Below are 15230 nucleotides of genomic sequence, written 5' to 3' on the forward strand. Positions count from 1 at the left end.
GCACCATGGAACTGTACCGGGAGCCCAGTCCATAGTGAAGATGCGGAGAATCCTCTGCCAAACCTGCTGAGCCTTCGGGCAATGCCAAAGGCAATGACGTTGGGACTTGTGTGGATGGCCACACCTCGAACAAACCAGCTTTTGAATGACGGAAAGCATTCTCCATTGGTTACAGATCTAATCTTAAGAGAATCAGATTTGCAATGGAACAAGAAGATCTTCAAAGATTTGATAATAAGGTCACCGAGTAGATAGATTCCGGATGTACATGTATCACAGGTTTGTGCCCTTATAAGTTGCTGAAAGTGAGGCCACTTGTGAAATACCAGTAGGCTCTATTTGTTGGGCTTCTAAACGTGGACGATTTAATACCCGAGATAGTTAATTTCAACATATCTTCTTGGGACTAGAGCATGATCCACATTTTAGGAGGCTTGAGCCTTTTGTTTAGTGTAACAAGCAATACGTGAATTTGAGTTCAATTCCAGAATATCCAAAAATCTACATTCTGCTCAATACAATCATCTTTCCTTAATGCATATGCTTGGACCTGGGACTAGATGTGGACTCGCGCTTTATGGTCACTAGATTGTTGTGACAAAGGGGCATGGTGGACTGAGTAATTCACGGTTTCCCGTTATATTTCTCTTCCATACTCTGGGCATTCTCAATGGCATCCTCAAAAGTTTGTGGGCGGAAATTGTGGGCATCCCATTGGAGATTATGGTGCAATCCAGAAAGAAAGGCACCCTTCTTTGCATTTGACTTTTGCAACTGTAAGGCCAATTGAGGGACCTTATTTGCAAAAGTGAGTACAGGTTGCGAGTTTTACCACGAATTCTGATAGTCATTGTTGAGACGATCGAGATACTATTGTGTGGCAAGAAACTCTTTTTGAGGTCTGTAACAACTTGGGTCATAGGATCCGTGTTGTTTGTAACCAGTATTGCCACCATGTGGACGTTTTACTAGCTAAATAAGAGGTGGCTAACATGATTTTTCTACCTTCGACCTTTGAACTGCAGAAAAATACACTTCAAATTTATCATTTATGTAAGCACAAATGTACTGTAGAGGAACGGAGGTTACCATCATACTTGTTCGACGAGATCTCTCTCTCTCTCTCTCTCTCTCTCTCTCGGTGCCAGCCCCCTCTGCGCCAGCCCTCCCTCCCGCCCTCTCTCCGCCAGCCCCCCTGCCCTCTCTCTCTCTCTCTCTCTGTGTGTGTGTGCGCCCACCCCTCCTGCTGCCCCCCTTCGCTCTCCTCTCCCGCTGCCCCCCCCCCTCCCGCTGCGCCCACCCCTCCCGCTGCCTGCCTCGCCCCCTTTCGCTCTCTCTCCCGCTGCCTGCCTTGCCCCCCTTCGCTCTCTCTCCCGCTGCGCCCCCCCCCTCCCGCCCCCCCCCTTCGCTCTCCTCTCCTGCTGCGCCCACCCCTCCCGCTGCCTGCCTCGCCCCCTTCGCTCTCTTCTCCCGCTGCCTGCTTGCCCCCCCCCCCCCCCCCCCCCCCCCCCCCCCCTCACGTTGCCCACATCTCTCCCTCCCCTCCTCCCCGCCTGTGCGCCTTCTTGCCTGCCTGCACCCCGCCTTTTGACCCCTCTCTCTCTCTCTCTCTCTCTCTCTCTCTCTCTCTCTCTCTCAAGCGTCTGCGTTAAAAAAAAAGAAAAACACTGCCGGAGATCTGCGTTTTAGGGTTTGGCTGCACTTTCTGAATTTCAGATCTGCAATCTCTCTCTCTCTCTCTCTCTCTCTCTCTCTCTTCTTCCATGGTTTCCCTTGCGCAACCCGATGAAGGCAACCTTTATGGTCACAAACAAGAGGATAACAAATGTGGAAAAGGAGATGAAGGAATGGAAGGCGGAGATGGAGGGATGGTGGAAGGAGAAAGCCCAACTTTCTCCAAATGGTATTCAATGAGGGTAAGCGGTGGAAAGAGGAGAAGGAGGACCTCATAGCAGAAGTCAAAGACCTTCACAGGGAAGTCAACACGCTCAAAGGCGTAATTTCAGCTCTTCAGAGGGAGCTTGCAGAGGCTAAGGCAAATGGTGGACTTGAAGAAGGTGAAATTCAGCCATCCATGATAGAAGAGCTCAAGGTTATCAAGGAACAAGTACGGGCAATTAAGGAAGAAGGGTGAAGCAACACGAAGCAAAGACTTCCTCATGGGTGGAAGTCATCACCAAGACTCAAAGGAAGATGGATGAAGCGGAGAAGTGGATAGAGGTCGCCAAGAAGGGTAAGGGTAAGGAGATAGCAATCCCTACACCTACAATCATTAACATGACTTTGGAAGAGGAATAACGAAGACGTACACGTGCTTTGCATGTGAGGATTACCAGCCTTAAAGACGGGGATAAAGTTGAAGAGGAGGTGAAAGAGCTTATGGTGTTGATGGGGATTGACAGTCCGGCACACGCAAAAGCCTGGAGAGTGGGCGGAGGCAACGGGGAAACATCAAAGGAAAGAGCTCTCATACTTCGCTTCCCCTCTATTGAGGCGAAGGAGTTCTTGAAGAGGCGACCCACTTTAAAGAATACAGGCATTTTTCTTGGTGACGATCTTACTCTTTCACAGCTTGCACATATGAAGGAAGTCATGCCAGAGATTAGGGCGGCAAGAGAAAAGGGAAAGATAGCATTTTATAGAGAAGGGAGGGTGGTCATCGTGGAGCGACGCTCTACATGACGGTGCGAGACCTATGGGACCAAATTAAAGCTGGCAGCCTAGAACTGCAATGGATCCCTCAGACTTGATGTAGGTGCCTTTGAGGACAGCTTTAGAGATAGAGATATAGTCTTCTACTCGGAGACTCACCAGGCCCCTGGTCAGATGATGCCACAGGTGACAGGATACAGATGGGAGACAGCTTGCAGAGTAGGGACGAGATCGGTACACAGTATAGAGGATCAGGGGGGTGGCAGTTCTTTTCAGGGAGGAGCTGCAACCGCTTCTACACATCGTTCGGAGAGATGATCAGGCCAGATATATGTGGGTGAGACTGAGGGCTGACACAGGCAGATTTCTGTATATTGCCATATGCTATTTTTTTTTTTTTGGAAAAACGATCCTTCTATTAGTTAATGAGAAAATGCCATAAGGCTACAAAGCTCACCTCACAAGGAGGGATAATAAACACAGTGAACACCGGAGCTCCACCCCCGTGGCTGGCCGCTCTCTGGGGGGGGCTACCTAGTAGTACATGCGGGGGGTGAGAAGAGCCAAACTGGAGGCCTGTAGTGCCAAGTGACATCCTCGCCCCTCGCGATGAGGAAAGGGCCAGGCTGCCAAGTGCGGAGGAACGCCTTGCGGCGACCTCTCATGCGATCCGAGTCGCCCTGAAGTTTCCCCCAGTGTCCTCTCAAGGTGTGAATGATGTCCACCCAGAGGGCCTGTATGACCTCCGCCGGTGGAGTCGCCTGGCGGTCTATGGCCTCCTTGCATCGGGCTCTCCATATGTGCCAAGCCATCATGCTGTTGATCATCTCCCATCTGTGCCCGTCCCCCTCCTGGGAGACTGCCGAAGAGAAGTCTGGCGTCGGAACCACCGCCATCGCCCTGTCAGAGACCTGGATGGTCACACTGCCAGGGACGTCCTCGTATCCAAGGGCCGGGCCGCTGTCCGTGGCCCAAGCCACCGCACCCCACGTCACCATCATCTCACCTGGCGAGCCTGCAAAAACCATCCTGAGAGCGCGCTGCCAGACCTGCTGTGCCTGTGGGCAATCCCATAAGCAGTGCCGCTGCGACTCCTGTGCATGGCCGCACCGAGGGCAGGACGCTGGGTGTCTGCCAAAAGCTAGCCAAGTCCCCGACAGCCAGTCCTCTATGCGCTGTAAGCCAGAGAAAAAGCGTCACCTTCCGGGGCCGGAAGCTGGCCCAAAGGCGCTGCCAGAAGTCCCTAAGGAAGGTAGGGGAGAGCCCCTGTCGTCGCCAATGCTCGGCCGCCACCGGGGTGTCCGCTATCCTGTGCCTCTGGATCCGCCGCCCCAGCCTCGCTGTGTACTGAAAAAAGGGGGTGCCTGGGCTGGTAGGGGCCGAGTAGGGATCTCGCCAAAGCCACTCGCCTGGATCCCACTGAAGGCGAATAAGAGGTCTGCTGTCCCATGCCCATAATCTCCAAGAATAGTCCTCCCCTATCGAGGCCGGTGAGGGGTCTACATGCCACTGTCTCTGATGAAAGCCGACCACCCGCACCCTCTGAAAGATACAACCCTGGAACTCATCCAAATCTAGTCGGGTCCTCTGAAGCTGGCCTCCCTCTCCCACCTCGAAGGTGAGTGGGGCGACTCTCTCTGCTGAGCCGCAGACCGCTAGAAGGATCTCATGCCGAGGTAAAGATGCCCATCCACTGTGGAGGTGGAGGGTCCTGTACTGGAGTCCGCCACTCCCGGGGGATGGCCGCCTCAATGTCCGCCTCATCAACTCTCTGCCCCTCATCCCGCTGAGTCTCCTCTCCTGAACCTCTAGAGGCAGCTGCTGAAAACATATCCAGTCGTCTAGGGACTGGGCTGGGCCGGAGCTCAACGGGTCCCACGACACGTGAGATCGCGATCCAACCATATGACCACTGGGAAGTCGGATCAAGGGGTTCCAGATCAATGGCTGCCTCAGGCGCTCCTCATCGGTGCCCGGGGGAGTCCGGAAGAGTGACGGCCTCAGATGCTCCTAGGCCCTCAAAAGGCTAGCTGCAAAATGCTCCTCGAAGCCAAGGCCCACTCCTCTGGATCGCTGCTCTGTAAAGATCCACCTGATGCTGGGGGTCCAGGGGCCGCTAAGAGGAGTAGTGCGGCTGAGAATCCTGGAAACAAGAAACTCCTTCCACGGCTCAGCGCCTGGTAGGAGGCCACGAACCACCAACTTGCCAAGCAAAGCTCGGCTCTGACGAATAGGATCAACTATGCCCAGGCTGCCTCTCTCCCTCGGCTGAGTGATCACAGCCCATGCCACCTTGGCCCTGGCGGGCCGCCCGTCGCCACCGGACCAAAGAAAGTTCTTGATGAGCCTCTGCACCTGGCCAATGCACGCCCGAGAGAAGGCCCAGCAAGAAGTGATGTACCACATGGTAGCAAGCAGAACCTGGTTGGCCACAACCACTCGGCTAGCCATAGATAAACGAGCGGTACTCCAATACAGAAGCTTCTTCCGAATGCTCAGAAGAAGGGGGGCTATCTGCTGCTCCGGAGATATGTCAATGCCCACATAGCATCCCAAATAGCGCACTGTAGTGCCGGGGGGCAGCCACTGAAACCCATCAACTGGCCTCCAAGTCGGGGGGGGGCTCAGAACTGACCCACAACCCACACGACTTGTGCCAGTTGATCAAAGCGCCCGAAGCTCTGCAAAACCTGTCCATGGCTGAGGCGAAGCGGCGGAGGTTCTCCTCCCCTCCCTGAAGATAGACAGCAGTGTCATCCGCAAACTCCGAGTCTAGGAGCTCCTCCGAGGTGCGGATGGGGAGCTGGAGGCCCCGCAAACCTGTATCCTGTGCCGTCAAGAAAGTGCTCATGGCCTCCGCCACAAAAAGAAAAAGAAAGGGCGCCAAGGGGCACCCCTGCCGCACCGAGCGCGAGAGCTGGAACCTCTCTCCGCGCACGCCCTGTATCAGCACCTGGCTATGAGCCGATGTGTAGAGTGCAGAGACCCCACGGATCCACTGAGGGGGGAAGCCCATCCTCTCCATAGTGCCTTCCAAGAAGGCCCAGTCCACCCGATCATATGCCTTCTCGAAGTCGAGAAGGAGCATTGCCAGATCCTCCTGCCGAAATCTAGCCAAAGCCGTAGCCTCCCAAAAAGAGAAGATGTTATCCAGGATGCTCCTATCCTGGATGAAGCCTGTCTACGTGGAGTGGATGATGTCCGGAAGGTGAGGCTGAAGCCGCCTGCTGATCGCCTTAGCTAGGACCTTGTAGACCGTGCCTAGCAAGGTGATCGGTCTCCACTGTCTAATCTCCAGTCTGTCTCCTCCCTCTTTGGGGATCAAGTGAATCAACCCCTCTGCCATGCTGTCCGGCATGTCTCCCGACTCCATGATCTCCTGGAATGCCAATCTGAAACCCCTATGCAAGAGACCCCAGTACCTCTGGAAGAAAGCCACTGAGAGACCGTCCTCTCCTGGGCATTTGCCCCGAGGAAGTGCCTGAAGAGCCGCCTCCAGTTCCGTATCCGAGAAGGGGGAGAGAAGGGAGTGCTGCAAATGGGCCGGCACAACCGGTCTCGTGAAGCTCTAGATTGCCCCCCGAGCCTCTCTCACCTTGTCATTTGCTGGCTCAGCAGAGAGCAGATCCTTGTAAAAATCTGTGGCGATCGCCCGAACCGTGGGGGGATCCACCACTACCTGGCCATCAGCCTGCCGAAGACGCTTGAGACCCTCTCGTCTGAAGCGAGGCCTTGTCGCCTCAAAGAAATCTCGAGTCACTCTGTCTCCAGCCTGTGTCCAAAAAGAAGCCCGAGCATGGAATCGGAACTCCACCCTCCTCTCCTCGATGGATCTGATCTCTGTGCGAGCTGATTCCATCTGCTCTGAAATCCAAGGGCTCGTAGGATCCCTCGCCTGAAGTCTCTGAAGGGAAGCTAGACTCCTCCGCAGGCTCCTCTCCTGCTCTCTGAAAGCCTCCAGATGGTCCAGGGCAGCCTGTCTGAGCATCCTACTGATCTCCTGCAAACCCCTGTCAAGATCGCTGGCTGCCGATCCTTTCCTGAACTGAAGCTCCTGCCAGACCTGCTCAACTCTGGTCGCAATCTCGGGCTCCTCTATGAGACAATCTGGAATCCGGACGCTCTGGCCTCGCTCTCCTCTCGTAGGGTCCTTGATCTGGAGAAGCACTGGAAAGTGGTCTGAAAACGAGGAGCCTGCAAGTATACCCATAGTGCCACCTCTATCGCAAGCCCACTCATCAATGTAAAACCTGTCGATGCGGGAAAGGTTAACTCCTGTGGCCCGTCTATCCGAGCGCGAGAAAGATAAACTCCCCTGCAACCTGCCAAACTCCGAGAGAGTCCACGGATCCTGGCCTCTCACCTGCAGCACTAGTTCCTCCCAGGCAGCGAGCTCCGGCCCATGAATGGTCTCCTGGCTGCCCCCCATCCTATCCTCTGCATCCTCCAGCATGTTGCAATCCCCCCCTAGGCACCAATGGTCTGCCATGGGGAGGGTTTGCCTAATGGTGCTCCAGAACTCAGCTCTCCCGGTCGCCCCATTAGGGGTGTAGAAGTTGAGGAAGCCAATGCGGTCTTCCCAACCCGAAGGATGATCCACTGCGCTCGACCCTGGACCAGAGTGCGGCGTGGAGGAGAATCAGTAGCACCGCCTCAATTGAGGTGTGGACCGGATCCGCCCGCCAATCTCCTATACCAAACAAGCTCATGCGGGCTGAGTGTAATCGGGTCTGCAATAGGTCCGTGAGCCCCAAGTCACTGAAGTGGTGAGAAAACTCCAGAATCTGATCACGCAAAACTTCCTCTACAGAGTTGCAATCCCATGCTGTGTCTGGGGCAACACTGAGAGGAAAGGAGAAGGCCACCATGCTGCTCACCACTGAAGGAGAACGAGAGGGATGGCACACCACGCAAACTCGCAAGGGTGCGACCAGTGTCTCAAACGGGCCAGCATCCAGCTGGAGACACGTGAAAAAACCGTAATCCACTGGGAGCCCCATCACTCGCGGGGGCCCCCCAGGGGAGGCTGGAGAGAACTCTGTGGCGGGTGAAGCTAGGATCGCCATCTCCACCGGCCCGGAGTGGTGGTGGAACAGCCGTTGACCTACCCAGCTGCGCTGCCCCGGGGCAGTGGGTGGTCTGGAGGAGTATCCTGGAGAGGCCGAGGGAGGGATGGTGGCTCGCGGAGAGGAGGGGGGAGAGCGAGGAGAGGATGGAGAGGCATCTGCCAGAGGAGAGGTGTCAGGGGGGGCCGCCGGGGGAGGCCGGAGGGGGGGGGGGGGGGCTGGGGGGGGAGAGGGGGGAGAGGAAGGAGTGCTCTCCGAGTGAGGGGAAGAGGGGCCGGGGGTCGCAGAGTGTTCCGTGATCCTTAGGAATCTGCTCCATGGAGGGGGCGGGGCCCGCGGGAGGCGGGAGCGGGGTCTCCACGTGGGGGGCTCCACCGGCGACCTCAACGGGCACTGAGACCGAATCCTCGTCCATCGGGGTGGGACCTGTTGGCCGCCTATCCCTGACTGGAGCATAAGTACGGGTAGGTGCCTGGACGCCAGCCGGAGTCGCCTGTCCGCCAGCCTGTGCTGCCTGCTAGCGTCTGCGACGGTCCCTGCGGGCCGGGCGTTTCCGCTGGCGAACCTCGTGCCATCCGCCAGCCTCGTGGGTCTGCGCGGCATCCTCCGCCGGGGCCTGCTCGTCAGATAATGGCGCCTGCTGAGACGAGCCAGGGAGGTCCGGTCTCTGAGGTGGATGGCCACCCCTCGGGCCTCCTGAAGGGGGTCCAGAGGCGGCAGAGCGTGAAGGATGAACCCCCTTGCGGGGACAGGCGCGTGCGAGGTGGCCCATCTCCCGACAGATGTAGCACTGGCCGGGGAGGCCCGAATACTCCACGTGCTGTATCATATGTCCTCCAGAAAGACAAGGGAGGAGGATCGTCTTCGGGAGGGACTCTGGTGACGGAACCACAACACGAATGGCCGGGAGTCCTGCTGCCTGAGCTATCACTGAAGCCGCTGTCTGAGGCGTCTCCACCACCTGCCCGAACGCCTTGCCAATGGATGACAAGAGGGGCAAGTACTCCCTGCGGAGTCCAGGAAAGCAGATAGTGATGGGGAAACCTGTCGCGCCTGCTAGCGGGTCAGAAGCGGGGTCGAAACCGTGAGTCCATCGTGCCAGGAACGCCCGGGATGAGCGGAGGGCAATGGGGCTCCGAGCCAGCACCGTCTGAGCTGCTTGGGGGGACTCGAAATCCACCTGGTAGTAGCCACGTCCCAAAAAATCGACGCTGACGATCTTGGCAGGCACGCCAACAAGGCTGCCTTGCAGAAGGTCGCGAAGCTCTCTCCGCATCGGACGGCTACCCACTATCTTGCAGACCAAGGAGGAGGCCTCAAGAGCGGATACTGTGGAAACAAACAACTGATGATCTGCATCTGTGAACTCCAGACGGAGACCGGAATCGGCAGGGGTAGTCGGAGCGGCTTCCATGGAGTCCTCTAGAGGGGAAAGGCCAGAAACCGGGGTCACCAACGGGAGGGACACAGCCCTACGAGGAAACGGAGAGGCTGAAAGAGAGAGGAGGGCGGGGGCGGAGCGGGGGGGGGGGAGGGGGGAGCTGAGGCGGGGGAGCTAGCGGTGGGAGGAGGGGCGAGACGGAGGGGGAGGTGAGGGAGAAGGCAGGGGGAAGAGCCGCGAAGCGGAGGAGAAGGCGGGGGGGGAGAGATGGCGGGGGAGAGATGCGAGGAAGGAGGCGGGGGGGGGGAGAGGTGGCGGGGGAGGAAGCGAGGAAGGAGGTGGGAGAGGAGGAGGCGGGGGAGAGAGGCGGAGGAGATGGCGGGGGACAGGCGGGGGGGAGAGGGGGGCGCGCGATGGCGAGAAGCAGCAGGGGGGAAGGTAGACGGGAGGGGGATTGCCATATGCTATTTTGCTCCTAGTACATCGACATATGCAGCACCTAGAGGGCAGTCTCCTTTCTCTGTGCTAGATGATGACATATGGGAGTTCTCTAGGGATGGAGACATCATCATGTTAGGGGACTTTAATGCCCGGACAGGCAACTGCCAGACAGCCTTTTATGATACCTCAGAGGAGATGCTGAGAGAGCTGGACACTCTGGATATGGGATTAGACAGACGCTCTCACAGGATGTGGAGTGCACATAGTATGGGAGATATTTGGTAGATATGGGGACTGCACATGGGTTGGCCATACTTAATGGCTTGCAGAGGTTTCCGTCAGCAGCTTGTTTTGCTTGCTTTCCACATAGACATGGTGCTAGCACAGTGGATTATGTTATGGCTATGCCGAGCTTTGTTTCATGCATTGAGGACTTCACAGTTGGATCTCGGCCCATTGGGGTAGTAGTGGATCATGCATTGTTGACATTGACCATCTCTTTTCACTTTACCACAGCTCAGAGGACATGAGGGGCAGATCACACTCGATATACTTTTACTTCAGAGACTGATGCTGTCTACACAGATGGGATTTATAGACGTCTGTACACAGAGGAGCCAGGGAGACCTTTGGAGGAGCTGACCCATATACTGACAGAGACTTTACAGGATGCAGCGAGAGAGGCATATCCACATACTCAGCTTGGACAGAGACAGCGTTCTGGGTGTATGCTGGGTGTATGCCCCAGAACAGCTGGTATGATGAGGAGTGCAGAGAGACAAGAGCCCGACTGCAGCGGGAGGTTGCTTTTGGAATCACTACTCACCGACAGTCACGTATTGCCTTCCGGCGCCTTGTGCGAAGGAAGAAGCGGGCCTTCCTTGCTCAGCTAGAGCAGGAATTATACCAGCTGTTCTTGAGCCAAGATTTGAGGGAGGCTTGGCATTTGTTTCATGAGTCCTCTCCTGCTTTGGCCATCACTTCTACAGAGGTCTGGGGTAGTTATGCAGCATCTCTATATACAGTTCCTGGACAGACACCTTTTCCTGACCCGCCAGCACCATGCCCACAGACATGTACTTTGTTTACCGCAGAGATGGTAAGGAAGGCCATTGATAGGATGAAGACTGGGAGAGAATATGATCATGATGGATTAGTCACTGAGCACTTTATTCATGCGAGAGACATGCTGGCAGAGCTTCTAGCAGTGATATTCAATCCTGCTATGTGTGAAGGCTTACCCGAGACTTGGAGTATGTCCACCATCGTGCCTATCTTCAAGTCAGGGGACCTTATGGAGCCAGGGAATTATCGCACTATTACGATTGGTCACTCACTAGCACGATTGTATGCATCCATTCTTGAGCAGCAGTTGAGTAGATGGGCCGAGAGAGAGGGCATTCGAGCAGAGGGACAGGCAGGGTTCAGGAGAGGTTTCTCTACTCTTGACCACATCTTGACTCTGCGGGCCATTATTGAGGAGGGTAGGTCGCATGGGCGACGGATTTATTGTAGCTTTGTGGACTTCCGCAAAGCATTTGATACAGTGCCCAGAGCCAGATTGATGAGGCGATTACAGGAGATGGGGGTACCCATAGAGCTCATATGGGGGATTATGGCTTTATATAGATCAGTTGCAGGACAGGTACGCACCCCAGAGGGGGTCTCTACTTTGGTTCACTCCACTATAGGAGTGAAGCAAGGTTGCCCGTTATCTCCTTCATTGTTTGGTATGTATGTGGATGAGGCTTTTGACTACATTGAGAGATTGGGGGACAGAGGAGCCCAGCTAGCAGGTACATGGATCCCACTATTGTTATATGCTGATGATATTGTGTTGATCTCTGACTCCCCTGAGGGTATGCAGCGTCATCTGGACGCTTTACATGAGTTTGCACATGATAGTGGATTGTCTGTCAACCTTGGCAAAACCAAGGTTATGGTGTTTTAACACCACGCCACAGTGGGTTAGGCGATCAGCTCCCACATTTACATATGGACAGGAGATTGTGGAGTATATAGATGCATATACATATCTTGGGGTAGTATTCAGTGGGCCAGTGTTTTCGATGAGGAGAGCAGTAGAGACTAGATTGACTAGAGCACATGCAACCCTGGGTGGTTTGGAGAGGATGTGTTCGCAGGTTCAGTTTCAGGAACCTCGAACGAAACTTTGGCTCTTTGACACTCTAGTGACATCAGCTATGCTTTATGGAGTGCAGATATGGGGACCTTCAGTGGGCCATCACAGCGCAGGCGGGTGGAGAGGTATGGAGAGGCCTTTGGTATCTATGATTGCTAGGATTATTCGAGCCAAGGCCTTGGTACCTCATGAGATTATTTGAGCAGAGCTGGCGGTTGCCCCTCTGGTGATTGAGGCTCTCACGAGCTCAGTCTCCTACATACATGGCTTGTGGGATCTCCCCCGAGATAGATATGCACGCCTCGCCCTTGAGTCCTCCCGACAGTTAGCTTTACAGGGAGACACGGCTTGTTGGTATGGACAGATGACATCTTGGTTCCAGGCACATGGTTTTAGCATGGACAGATTGCCTCCCTTCCAGTATTCTCTGGAGGCACCCTCTCTCACTCTCACACGGACAGAGATTACCAAACTCATCCGTCAGGATTTAGTTCAGCTAGACATTAGGAGAACATGGATACAGCCGACTGAGGAGCTGGGCACGAAGATGGCTTTCTACAGAGAGCATTTTCTTCAGCTCACAGCAGATGGTTTTGTGATCAGACCCAGTTACATGGATGTACACTAGTCTCATGCAGTACGATGTGCTATTGGTCAGATTCGCACATCCTCACACCAGCTTGAGATTGAGATTGGCCGATATAGAGGTATACCAGCTGAGGCCAGGATATGCCGAGTATGCCATGGGGAGCCAGAGACAGAGCTGCATTATATATGCCATTGTACTGCATACTATGAGATACGTGGTCGTTTCCACTGTTTATTCAGAGAGGGTTTTGGACCACTTTCCAGAGTCATGGGGTACCAGGACAAGAGGTGTTTGGGATTGTTCTTGCTTGAGCTGCGGAGATATAGAGATAGCCTGCTTAGGCGCACAGAGAGCCAGACTCAGAGGCACATTACAGACTTCTTTAGTCCTGCCATCACTGCGCTAGATGGACCACAGCAGCAGCAGGACATGGATACTGCCCACACCAGCGGTACACTGATTGATCGTGCGATTGAGCTTGGGTGGTCCAGACGCCCACGACTACGGAGGAGGGCATCCTAGCGTAGACGGAGGTTGCAGCGGCGGATTCGGATTATTCTTGCGAGACATGTGGGACACCTAGTCAGGGTGCTGACCACAGAGGATATTGAGGAGATCCGCCAGCGTCCGATGATGCGGCACATATTATGAGAGGGAGGCACCTCCATAGTGTACCCCCCCGTCCCACATGATATTGTACCCCCTCACTGTACGCCACTCACCTCCACTCACCTCCATAGCGTAAACACACACCCCCCCCCTCTCACTATATTCACACCCTATAAGGGTTTCTGTTTACCTTCCAGTTCCAGTTTCATTTTCTAGGTGCCAGTAGTATCATCTTTATTTTTCATTTTCTGGTTTATTATCTAGACATTGTATCAGATCCACCATGATGTAACTTTTTGGTCTCATAGGTCATTATGGCCTTTTGAAGACGTTAATATAACATTTCATTTCATTTCATTTCTCTCTCTCTCTCTCTCTCTCCCCTCCCCTCCCCTCCCTTCCCCTCCCCTCCCCTCCGCGAGAGATCCGTTTATTATTCAAATTGAGGATGTCTGCAACTACAACCCTCCAAGGAGGTCAAGAGTACAATGCTGAAAAAGAAGGGGGTGGGGGAGGTGGTGAGGGGGAGGCTTTTTGGGGGGCGAGAAAAAAAACACATGACCACCCTTGCCGATGGTGAAGGGGTTTGGGGAGTGGTTGTGGCTACAAGTGCCAACTAGGCAGCAAAAGGTCCATCGATGGATCCACATGCCTAGCTTGAGTTTATTTCACCTTGTAGGTATGTTCCCAGTGTTTGGCTCGTCACCAGCGTGGATGCCAAGCAAGGGGTTTGCCACTCTGGCTTTGCCACTACTGCTGGACATGCGCTTGCTGAGGGGAGGCACCACCCGCATGTGAAGGGATTTTGACCTCGGCGGGGGGCGGGGGTGGGGGAGGGGGGCGGGGTGCGTGTTTGGGATGCTGTAGGAAAACTCATAGTGATAGTGCTAGGTGTGAACATGGGCTTATAAGAGGCACTTTGTACCTTCTATATTGAAGGGTTTTTTCCCGTGACCATCCGGTGTGAAAAGACACCATATGGACATCATTTTATCATTGTGCCTTGTACTTGTGGTTGTGTGTGTACACACAACCTTATCATTCTACGTTCAGCTTCATGTTTTTTTTTTTTTTTCGTGAAATGGTGTTTTATATTATATGTAAAAATGTACATCAGCCACATGGCTCACATAGAACCTATGGCCCCAAAAAAAACCCCCACAAAAGATCCTCTAAAGGATCATGACCATGCAAACCTGTACACTAATAAGAAAGCCTCCTAGCCAAATAAGCATCCCAGATATGGATCATCATCGTCATCCTTCATGTTTCTCTCTCTCTCTCTCTCTCTCTCTCTCTCTCTCTCTCTATGGTGATCCTCCATGAGGATGACGATGATGATCCATATCTACATTTACCTAGGGATCATTGTTAGTTTTTTTGTTATGTTGTCTTTTTTTCCATGATGAGATTCCATGGACACATTGTACGCCTTTTGTCTCATAGACATGTTGGGTCTTATGCAAAACATTAATATTCTTGTTCTTGTTCTTCTTCTTCTTTCTCTCTCTCTCATGTATTTCGTGGGCATGATGTAACCTTTTGGTCTCATAGGTCATTTTGGCCTTTTGTAGACGTTAATACAACTTTCTTTCTTTCTTTCTCTCTCTCTCTCTCTCTCTCTCTCTGGCCACTACATTGACGAGATTTCAGCCGTCGTCGTTAGAGGAGGGGGGGGAGGTGTATCACTAGCAGGCATCCTTGTTCCATACTACTTTATGCTAATGACATTGGGCTTATTGTAGATTCTCTAGAGGCTCTTGAGAGGCATCTTGACACATTACAGGACTTTTGTGCACAACGGGATCTCACAATAAACCCAAGGCTATGGTCTTCAACACATCCCCTCTTTTCACATCTCGACTGAGTTTCACCTACATGGGCAGTCCAGTGGAGATTGCACGCTCATGTCACCAATTGGCCAACCATTTGGTCCATCTCCAGATTTGTGTCTCGTTCACTTGAGACCAGGCCGGTGTCACATGTGAAGAGGCCAGTATTTTTGCTTGACATGGATGGGAGCCAGACTGGTGCCACCCGTGTATGACCTGGACCGTGTTCTATCAATGGGATTGTCACGCCATGGAATAGCTAGTATTCGTGCCGTGTCTTGCCTATGGGACTCTCACTCCATAGGGAGGCTCGTGCCTGGAACTGTGTTTTACCTATGGGACTGTCACTCCATATGAAGACCAGGATTTATGTTTTATGTCGTGCCATTTTTGTGCCCGACAGATATTTTGTACTTGTTCCATGAACGGGAGATATGTCCATGATACTATTTGCACATACACTCATGTTTTGCATGTTTGAAAGTGTTTTCGCATGACTTGTATTTTTGTGTTTGCC

General features: G+C 53.7%; 1 protein-coding gene across 3 annotated transcripts in view; it reads left to right on the forward strand.

Annotated features, from left to right (window-relative positions):
• Window positions 1–15230, forward strand: part of LOC147613211 (Metallo-hydrolase/oxidoreductase superfamily protein) — an 85214-nt gene that overhangs the window by 48490 nt on the left and 21494 nt on the right. The window lies entirely within an intron of this gene.

The sequence above is a fragment of the Cibotium barometz genome, chromosome 44, assembly GCF_041138505.1.
Source record: "Cibotium barometz isolate CiBa-2024 chromosome 44, ASM4113850v1, whole genome shotgun sequence".
Taxonomy (NCBI): Eukaryota; Viridiplantae; Streptophyta; class Polypodiopsida; order Cyatheales; family Cibotiaceae; genus Cibotium; species Cibotium barometz.